This window comes from Podarcis vaucheri (genome assembly GCF_965113315.1).
Source record: "Podarcis vaucheri genome assembly, chromosome: W".
Taxonomy (NCBI): Eukaryota; Metazoa; Chordata; class Lepidosauria; order Squamata; family Lacertidae; genus Podarcis; species Podarcis vaucheri.
In genome coordinates, this window is record NC_138757.1 from 324444 (window position 1) to 335902 (window position 11459).

An 11459-nucleotide genomic window follows, 5' to 3' on the forward strand; every position below is an offset into this window, starting at 1 on the left:
ACATTGTTGGACTTTATGGACTTTAACATCATTATGTTTGGAGATATGAATGGAGTGGTATCGACAAATATGGATAAGTCACAAATACAAGTGGTGACAAAAGACGGAAGACTACCGAAAACTTTTTTTGAAATGACAGACAATATGGACTTAATTGACATCTGGAGAACTAAGAACCCCCTAGGTAGAGAGGGGACATTCTTTTCTGAAGCCCAAAAGACTTGGACAAGGATTGACCAAATCTGGATAACCAGAGGAATGGCTCCTAAGATCCGAAAAGTGGAAATCTGCCCAAAAACTTGCTCCGACCATAATCCTGTGAAAATGGAAATGAAACCAACATTGACTGGTTCCTTCAGATGGAGGATGAACGACACCTTGTTTAGAGATCCAGAAATCACCAAGAAGGCCCAAAAAATTATAAAAGACTATTTTGAGATAAATCTGAAGACCACAGTGGAAAAAAGAACAATCTGGGACGCAAGCAAAGCCGTAATGAGAGGGTTTTTGATTCAGCAAAATGCAATAAAAAGGAGAACCCAAAATGAGAAAAAAGAGAAGATTTTGGAGAAAATAAGAGAAGGAGAGAAAAAACTTAGAGCTAAACCAAAATCACAAGAGATTTTGAGAGAAATTAAGTCATATCAAGTACAATATATGAAAATGATAAATCAGCACATTGAATGGAAAGTTAAACAGATGAGACAAAAGACCTTCGAATCAGCTAATAAATGTGGAAAGCAACAGCTTCAGCATGGCAGCTGAAGAAGAGACAAAAACTAAACACGGTTACCAATCTTGAAGTGGATGGAAAGAATATTCAGAATCCACAGATTAGAAGCTGCTTCCAGAGATATTTTAAACAACTCTATACACAAGGGCCGCAGATTGAGTCGAAAATTGATCAATTTCTGAAAACTAATGGATTACAAAAAATTTCTCAAGAAAACAAAGTATTATTGAATTACAAAATAACTGAACAAGAGGTGGAAGGCGTGATTCAGAATATGCAACTGGGCAAATCTCCAGGGCCTGATGGATTAACCTCCAAGTATTACAGAACTTTGAAAGACTATTTACCGTACTTTTCGCACCATAACACTCAGTTTCCCCCCCCTAAAAGGTAAAGGGAAATGTGTCTGCGTGTTATGGAGCGAATGCAGGCAGGAGGAGCCACTCTTGCTGGCTGTTCCGCAGCCTCTCTTCCTCCGCTTGGCTTGCTGAGAAGCCGGCAACAGCTGAGCAACAGCTGAGTGTCGGGAGACAGCCTCTCTTCCTCCTGTCTGCCTGCTCTATGGCTTTTTGGCGAGGTGGTAGAAGGGAGGCAGCTCGGAAGCCGGCAAGAGCTGCACGTGTAAAAGCCAAGGTGGGGAAAAGGAGACAGCCTCTCTTCCTCCTGTCTGCCTGCTCTATGGCTTTTTGGAGAGGTGAGCGCTCGGAAGCCGGCAAGAGCTGCACGTGTAAAAGCCAAGGTGGGGAAAGGGAGACAGCCTCTCTTCCTCCTGTCTGCCTGCTCTATGGCTTTTGGAGAGGTGGGGCATTCCCCTTCCGTCCCTCCCCCAGCACCTCACAGGTAAATTCAAACAAAGCAGCTTACAAGGCTCATGTCCCTGAGTCTCCTCCTCCTCTTTTTGCTCCGGTTCGAGGCAAGGCAGCTGCACAAATGTGAGTTCCCCCTCTCTCTTCCTTCCTTCCCTCCCTCCCTCCCTCTTCCAGCTTCAAAAAATATTGGGGGACAGCCAGGTAAGCCCCACTCACATACCACAATGGGGGTGGGGGATGACTCCCTCAAATATTTAATGGGGGGGGTGAAGGCACCTAGGCCTATAGGAGTTGGCTGCTTTGCCTAGGACAAGTGTGAGCCCCCCCTCCTCTTCCTTCATCACTGTATTGGAGATACCATACATTACTGACAGTTCCTTCATTCACGTGGTTACAGAGCATGGATCCACATGGATCCTCAGATTTTTGCACTGGGTCACCCCAAATTCACCATCAGATCACATAGCATGTCCATGGCTACAGCTTGTACCAAATAAATCACACACCCACTGTTGCCTGGGGTCGCAGTGGTGCAAAAACGTGGTTACAAAGCACGGATCCACATAGATCCTCAGGATTTTTGCATTGGGCTACCCCAAACTCACCGTCAGATCACATGTCTGTGGCCACAGCATGAACCACAAAAATCATACATCCACTGTTTCGTTTAGAATTTTTTTTCTTGTTTTCCTCCTCTAAAAACTATGTGCGTGTTATGGTTGGGAGCGTGTTATAGAGCGAAAAATACGGTAATTCAACCATTAAAGGAGGTTTGCAATGAAATTATGGACGGGGAAAAGGCGCCGGAGACGTGGAAAGAAGCTTATATCACACTTATACCGAAAACTGAGTCTGAAAAGACACAACTTAAGAACTATCGCCCCATATCCCTACTTAACATGGATTATAAAATCTTTGCAGATATATTGGCTAGAAGACTGAAAAAAGTTTTGGCAGAGGTGATACATAAAGACCAGGCCGGCTTTCTCCCTGGAAGACATCTATCGGACAATACGAGGAATATAATTAACATTCTGGAAAAGCTGCAGGTGAACATTAACACAAAAGCAGTCTTGATTTTCGTAGATGCGGAGAAAGCCTTTGACAACATTTCCTGGAGTTTTATGAAGAAAAATCTTCAGGGGATGGGGGTTGGACAAAACTTTGAAAATGGTATAGGTGCGATATATTCTGAACAAAAAGCTAAATTGATAGTAAACAATGTGGTTACAGAAGAGTTTAAAATAGAGAAAGGGACACGACAAGGTTGCCCAATTTCCCCATTGCTTTTCATTTCGGTCCTGGAGGTTTTGCTAAACATGATTAGAAGGGACCATTTGATTCAAGGTATTCAGGTCGGAGTTAAACAATACAAACTTAAATCTTTTGCAGATGATCTCGTTATGACATTACAGGAGTCGATATCCAGCACTAAGAGGGCCCTAGAAGTAATCCAGGATTTTGGTCAAGTGGCAGGCTTTAAATTGAACAAATTGAAAACTAAGGTTTTGGAGAAAAAATTGATGCCAATAGAGAAAGAGAGGTTTCAGAAAGAGACAGACTTAACATTAGTAAAGAAGGTAAAATACCTGGGGGTGAATATGACAATCATTGCAAATTATTGATAAGATGGACTGTTTCAAGAAGTGGCAAAGAGATATATCTAGATTTGTCTGGCAGGGCAAAAAGCCCAGAATAAAATTTAAGATCCTTACTGATGCCAAAGACAGAGGGGGGTTTGCCCTGCCAGACTTTAAACTTTATTATGAGTCAGCAGCCTTTTGCTGGCTGAAGGAATGGCTACTTCTTGAGAATACAGATGTTTTGGATCTTGAAGGGTATGATAACATATTTGGGTGCCATGCATATTTATGGTATGGCAAGGTAAAAGCACATAAGGCATTTAAAAACCATATTGTCAGGAAAGCATTGTTTAATGTCTGGACAAGGTACAAAGATTTTCTGGAGAGTAAAACCCCAAGGTGGCTATCACCTATGGAAGCGAAAGCTTTGAAAAAACTCAACATGGAGGTTAAATGGCCAAAATATTGGGAAATTCTAGAACAGGAAGGTGACAAACTGAAATTGCAGAGCTATGACAAACTTAAAGAGAAGGTGTGAGACTGGTTACATTACTTTCAAATAAGAGAGGTTTATAACTTGGATAAAAAAAATTGGTTTCCAGGTGGAAAAATCAAAGTTAGAAACAGAATTGTTAGAACCCAATGCTAAGATACTATCAAGAATGTATAATCTGCTGTTGAAATGGAATACTGAGGAAGAAGCGGTAAAATCTGCAATGATAAAATGGGCACAAGATATAGGCTATAACATTATGTTTGCTGACTGGGAGAAGTTGTGGACCACCAGGATTAAATTCACGGCATGTAATGCCCTAAGAGAGAATATTATGAAAATGATGTACAGGTGGTACATGACTCCAGTCAAGCTTGCAAAAATATATTACTTGCCCGATAACAAATGTTGGAAATGTAAAGATGGCCCTTGTGGTCTCTTCCAACTCTATGACTCTATGATTCTATGATTCTATGAAATTGAAGGTACATTTTTTCACCTTTGGTGGACGTGCCCAAGGATTAAGGCTTTCTGGGAAATGATATATAATGAACTGATAAAGGTATTTAAATATATTTTCCCGAAGAAACCAGAGGCCTTTCTCCTGGGCATAGTTGGCCAATCGGTGTTAAAGAAGGATAGAACTTTTTTTATGTATGCTACAGCAGCAGCAAGAATTCTCATCGCAAAGCATTGGAAGACACAAGACCTACTGTGATGGCCTGGGATTCCGATTCGGAGGATGAAACAGAGGAATCCCAGCCTGCACAGGAGTCCCCGCCTCCAGGGCCGGCTGAACTGGGGCAAGGCCTAGATGCTGAGGAGCCTGCACCTGTGGCAGTGCATCAGGAGCTGGCCCCAGGTGAAGTCCTTCTGGCCCCAGAGGGGCTTGATGACTCAGTGGCCACAGGTGAGCCTCCTCCAGGGCCCAGTAACCCTTCGGCCTCTCCTGATCTGCAGAGGCTTAGGGCAGAGAGGCGAAGGGAACTGGTTGCCCCCAGGAGGAGTGCTCGCCTTAAGGCCAGAGGAGGCGGGGCTCCTGGGGGTCGGGACCGCCCCTGACCTTAGAAGAGGATAAAAGCCCAGTCAGGCCGGCCCCAGGTTGCGGGAGCAACGTCGTTGTTGGCTACGGACCTTCCTGTGTTCTTGATCCCTGCTCGGCTTCCTGTTCCTGACTATCCAGTACTCCTGTTCCCTGCTCGGCCTCCTGTTCCCGACCATCCGGCGTTCCTGTTACCTGCTCAGCCTTCTGTTCCAGCGTTCCTGTTCCCCGCCCGGCTCTCTGCATCGGACCTCGCCCCTCTTCGTGTGGACTCTGCTACACTCACGGTACCTTACCCCCGGGACCAGCACAGTTTGCTCCCGCCACACCCGCACTCCCCCTTCGTAGGGGTGCGTTCGGGAAGAGCCAGAGGCCATGGCTGACCAGGCGGCTGCACTGGTGACTTTGGCCCAGGAGAACCAGGCCTTGACTCACACCGTGCAGCAGCTCAGTGACGCGGTTGTGGCACTTCAGCAACGCTTGGAAGCCCTACCGGCTCCTGGGGCCGACGCCCCGGCGCCTGGCAAGTACCCAGTGGCTTTACCTGAGAAATTTGATGGAGCCCCGGCCCGCTTTCCCATGTTCCTGGCCCAGGCCAAGCTGTATATTCAGGGGCGAGCCCGGAACTTCCCTGACGACCGCACCAAGGTGCACTTTTTGATTAGTTTGTTAAAGGACCAGGCGGCCAAGTGGGCATTGCCGCTACTCAGGCAAGACTCCCCCTTGCTGGCAGACTATACGGGGTTTTGCAATCGTTTGGAGGCCGCGTTCGGCAACCCCCAGAAAGGGAGTCAAGCCAACCGGGCGATTCGGCGTTTGAAACAGGGCAAGTCCACGGTGGCCGCATATACCACGGAGTTTCGGCTGTTGGCACAGGACTTGACCTGGAATGATTCGGCACTGCGGGACCAGTATCTCGAAGGGCTTTCGGACGAGGTACTGGATCAGTTGGCCACAATGGAACGCCCCACCACGCTAGACACTCTCATTCAACGGAGTCTACAAATAGACGACCGGTTGGAGGATCGTCGTCAGGCCCGGGGTCGCCGGCACTTCCAGTTCACGGCACCAGCGTTTTCCGGCAGCCCCACGGTCACAACTGATTTAACGGAGGAGCCTATGCAGCTCGGGGCAGTGCGGCCACGCCTTTCCCCCGCAGAGAAGGCGCGGCGTCGGGAGGGAAATCTCTGTCTTTACTGTGGCGGAAGTGGACACTTCGCTCGGTCTTGCCCTGAGAAACGCCAGCCGCAGGGAAACCGCCAAACCCCAGTAGCTGATGGCCCTAGCTACCGGGGGTCCCAAACCGCGCAGAATGGGCCTGCACCAATGGACTTGCAACATCTTATGGTTTCGGTACGTTTATACCCTCCAGGTGGGCCCTGGATCCACACCCATGCTTTGGTAGATTCAGGGGCAACCCGCTCCTATATGGACGCTGCTTTTGCCGCCCATCATCAGGTGCCACTTCGGAACAAGCCAGTACCGGTCCAGGTGGAAGCGATTGACGGACGACTTCTGTGTTCAGGTGCCGTTACTCAGGAGACCCAGCCCCTGGTCCTGTGTTTCCAGCAGCACCGGGAGTTGCGAACTTTGGACATTGCCTCTATGCCCCGCTTCCCCCTGGTGCTCGGGATGGACTGGCTGGAAGCCCACAACGTTCAGATTGACTGGGTCAAACGGACCGTGCACTTCCCAGACCCATGTTCCCATGCTCAATCCGGGACGCTGGCGGCCGCGCCCTCAGAGGAGGCAGCACCCACGCTCCCAGCCGTGTATCAGGACTACCAGGACGTGTTCGAGGAACGGGGGGCAGACCAGCTGCCGCCGCATCGGCCTTTTGACTGCGGCATAGACCTCCAACCCGGAGCGCCTTTACCAGTGAGTCGCTTATATTCTCTAACAGAGCCAGAGCGCGAGGCTTTGCAGGACTTCTTGCGCAAGAACCTGGAGCGTGGGTTCATTAGGCCTTCCACCTCGCCTACCGCGGCACCAGTGCTTTTCGTTAAGAAGAAATGTGGGGAACTCCGCCCTTGCCATGACTACCGAGCCCTGAACAAAATTACCGTCCCAGATCGGTACCCCTTGCCCCTTATCTCGGAACTGCTGGAGCGGGTGCAAGGGGCACAGGTGTTCACCAAGCTGGACCTCCGGGGGGCCTACAACTTGATTTGGATCCGAGCCGGGGATGAGTGGAAGACAGCGTTTGGGACCCGGTACGGGCAGTTCGAATATTTGGTTATGCCGTTCGGTTTGTGCAACGCGCCTGCTGTGTTCCAACGCTACATCAACCACGTGTTTCAGGACTTGTTAGACAAGTACGTGGTGGTGTATTTGGATGACATACTGATTTACTCCCGTGACCCGGCTCGCCATGAGGGACATGTCCGGACCGTGCTGCAACGCTTGCGTGAGCACCGTTTGTACGCAAAGCTCAGCAAGTGCGAGTTCCATCAGCGGACTGTGGACTTCCTTGGTCACCGTCTCTCCCCGGATGGGGTGCAAATGGACCCGGGGAAGGTGACAGCGGTTCAAGAATGGGCGGCACCCCGGAACCGCAAGGACCTACAACGTTTCCTGGGGTTCGCCAATTACTACCGGACCTTCATCGCTGATTATGCTCATCGCACCACCCCGTTGACCCGGCTACTGCGCCCAAAGACGCCGTTTTCCTGGGACAAGGAGGCAGAGGAGGCGTTTCAGGGGTTGAAGGCCTGTTTCCAGAGGGCACCAATCTTACAACATCCTGACCCCTCTCGACCCTTTGTGGTGGAGACCGACGCCTCCAGTACGGCTCTCGGTGCCGTCTTGTCTCAACAGATTGGTCCTGAAGCGCCACTCTTACCCTGTGCCTTCTATTCCCGCCAGCTCCTACCAGCGGAGCGTAACTATACTGTGTGGGAGCGGGAACTACTGGCCATCAAGGTAGCCTTTGAGGTCTGGCGCCATCATCTTGAGGGGGCACGACATCCGGTGGAGGTGAGAACCGACCACCGGAACCTGGAGTACCTCCAGACCACCCGCAAGCTGAACCAAAGGCAGATCCGGTGGGCGTTGTTCTTTTCCCGGTTCCAGTTTCGGATCCGCTACATCCCTAGCTCTCAGAATCAGAAGGCGGATGCCCTGTCCCGGAAACCTGAAGACAACGCAGACACGGTACAGCAAGCAGAACCCACCACGATCCTACCTCCGGCTGCATTCCTGGCCACCCAGGAGGCGCAGCCACTGCAGGTTCGGGTGCGGGAACAGCAGCGGGTCGACGCTTGGGCCCAGGATCGTCTCCGGGAGCTGGCTGAAGGGTCCAGTCCACAGTATCCGGGGCTGGTCCTGCATCAGGGCCTTCTGCTGCACCACGGTCGGCTGTACGTCCCGCCAGGGCCACTACGGCTGGAGGTTCTCCGGATGGCCCATGATGCCCCAGCAGCGGGGCACTTTGGACGGTATCGGACCACCCATCTGGTCAGTCGTGAATTTTGGTGGCCCCGCCTGAAGGCTGACGTGGCTCGCTACGTTGCTGGTTGTGATGTCTGTCGCCGCGCCAAGGGTTCTACCGGGCGACCCCCCGGCCTACTTCAGCCATTGCCAGTTCCACCGCGCCCTTGGCACACGGTTTCGTTGGACTTTGTAGTGGACTTACCCTCGTCTCGTGGCTGTACCTGCCTTCTGGTTTTCTCCGACCATTTCACCAAGATGGTACACTGCGCTCCCTGTCCATCTGTACCCACAGCCAAGGAAACTGCTCAGCTGTACCTTCAGCATGTCTTCCGCCTGCATGGACTACCTGAGCGCGTGGTGTCCGACCGGGGAGTTCAGTTCACATCCCGGTTCTGGCGAGCATTACACCAGACCCTCGGGACAGAGGTCTGCCTCTCGTCAGCCTACCACCCACAGACCGATGGCCAGACGGAACGGGCGAACGCGGTGCTGGAGCAGTACCTCCGGTGTTACTGCAGCTACCAGCAGGATGACTGGGTCGACCACCTGGCATTGGCGGAGTTCGCCTATAACAACGCGGTGAATGCGTGCACCCAGCAGACCCCGTTCCAGGCCAGTTATGGGTATCATCCACGGCTGTTTCCAGAGGTGCTGCCGGCATCCGCGGTCCTGGCAGTGACGGAGTGGCTTCAAGAGCTCCAGTCCCAGCAACAGCTTTTGGTGGAGCAACTGCACCAGGCCAAGGAAGCGTACAAAGCCCAGGCCGACCGTCACCGCCAGGTGGGGCTGGAACTTCGCGTCGGTGACCTGGTTTGGCTCTCCACTCGCCATCTCCACCCCTCTCGACCTTCGCGGAAGTTGGACGCCCGCTTCACCGGCCCGTTCCCTATCGTAGAGCAAGTCTCTCCTGTGGCATTCCGTCTCCGGTTACCCGCAACCCTGAAGGTTCACCCGGTCTTCCACAGGTCCCTTTTGAGTCCGGTGGCCCCACCCGACGAGTTCCACCCGAACCGTCCCCGACCGCAGCCAGTGTTGGTTCGGGGAGAGCCTGAGTACGAGGTGGAACGCATCCTGGACTCCCGATACCGCAGGGGAAAGCTGCAGTATCTCATTGACTGGAAGGGGTACGGACCGGAGGACCGTTCCTGGGAACCAGCGGCCAACGTCCACGCACCTGCCTGCCTCCGAGAGTTCCATGCGACGTACCCCGGCAAGCCGGGTCCGGACCCTCGGTTGAGGGGGGGGCCTGGGAGGGGGGATGGTGTGATGGCCTGGGATTCCGATTCGGAGGATGAAACAGAGGAATCCCAGCCTGCACAGGAGTCCCCGCCTCCAGGGCCGGCTGAACTGGGGCAAGGCCTAGATGCTGAGGAGCCTGCACCTGTGGCAGTGCATCAGGAGCTGGCCCCAGGTGAAGTCCTTCTGGCCCCAGAGGGGCTTGATGACTCAGTGGCCACAGGTGAGCCTCCTCCAGGGCCCAGTAACCCTTCGGCCTCTCCTGATCTGCAGAGGCTTAGGGCAGAGAGGCGAAGGGAACTGGTTGCCCCCAGGAGGAGTGCTCGCCTTAAGGCCAGAGGAGGCGGGGCTCCTGGGGGTCGGGACCACCCCTGACCTTAGAAGAGGATAAAAGCCCAGTCAGGCCGGCCCCAGGTTGCGGGAGCAACGTCGTTGTTGGCTACGGACCTTCCTGTGTTCTTGATCCCTGCTCGGCTTCCTGTTCCTGACTATCCAGTACTCCTGTTCCCGACCATCCGGCGTTCCTGTTACCTGCTCAGCCTTCTGTTCCAGCGTTCCTGTTCCCTGCCCGGCTCTCTGCATCGGACCTCGCCCCTCTTCGTGTGGACTCTGCTACACTCACGGTACCTTACCCCCGGGACCAGCACACCTACCCACCTTGGAAGAATGGCAGATGCAACTAATAGACTATATGGAGATGGCGGAAATGACTAGCAGAATCCGAGACCAGGGAGAAGAGTTGGTGGAAGAAGATTGGAGGAAATTTAAAACTTATTTGCAGAAATATTGCAAAATTTTTGAATGCTGATGACATTGAAATGAATTGAAGGGGTTCTAGCAACAAGGTAAAATGTAAGATGGGATTAATAATAGATAAACTAATAGGACATGAATTTGCTGAACCAATCTTTAAAAAGGATACAAAAATGGGAGACGTGAGGAAGTCAGGAAAATAAGTTAACTAAAGATGAGAAATTAAGAAAGAGGGAATTTTTGTTTTTCTTTTATATGTGTTTTTCTTTTTCTTTCTTTGTGTTTAATGTTTGTATTTTTGCATTTTGTAATTTTGTATCTTTTTCGTTTTTGTATTTTTCTAAACTTTTCTATTGATAAAACCTAATAAAATATTATAAAAAAATAAAATAAAAATAAAATTTAGGTTAAGGTTTTTATAGGACAATGAGGAGAATAGAGTAAGGTAATGTAATGAAAGATTAGAATAGGGTAAAAACTTGATGGTAAGAATTTGCTGAACTAACAAATTGAACTGGAATACAAAAAAGGGAGGTATGAGGAGGTCTGGGAAAATAAGTGTACGGAAGATATGTTATGAAAATTAATGTGTTTTTAACTGTTTTTATTTTGTATGTTTTTCTTTTTTGTATTTTCTTTTTTCTTTTTCATTTTTCTTGTTATAATTTGGAAAACTCTAATAAAATATATTTTTTTAAAAAAAAAACAGCCAGGCGGGAGCAACAGCGAAAGTCCTCGGCTCGGACACCCCAAAGCAAGCATAATGTTGAAGGTGGTCCTAGAGCTCCCGAATGGCCACGCGGTGGAGGAGTTGGCTTTGGTTGATTCCGGAGCTTCGGCGTCATTTTTGGAGAGCCAGTGTGGTGTAGTGGTCACGTAATCTGGGGAACCGGGTTCGCGTCTCCGCTCCTCCACATGCAGCTGCTGGGTGACCTTGGGCCAGCCCCACTCACCTCACAGAGTGTTTGTTGTGGGGGAGGAAGGGAAAGGAGATTGTTAGCCGCTTTGAGACTCCTGAAGGGGAGTGAAAGGCGGGATATCAAATCCAAACTCCTCCTCTTCTTCTTCTTCAAGGAGTTTGCAGAGCAGCACCAACTGAACCTGAGGCCTTTGGATTTTCCGCTGCAAGTCACTACAATTGATGGGAGAGAACTGTTGGGAGGTGAAGTGACCCATCAAACGCCTCCCATGAGGATGCGGGTGTCTATCCACTCCGAGGTCATCGCCTTTCACGTGGCCACGTTGGCGGGTCCGCCTATCATACTGGGCATGAGCTGGTTGGCCTTGCACGATCCGGTGGTCTCCTGGCATCAACGGTCACTGATTTTTGGGTCGGCGCACTGCATGGAGAACTGCCTGGGCCTAGAGCTACCTTGAC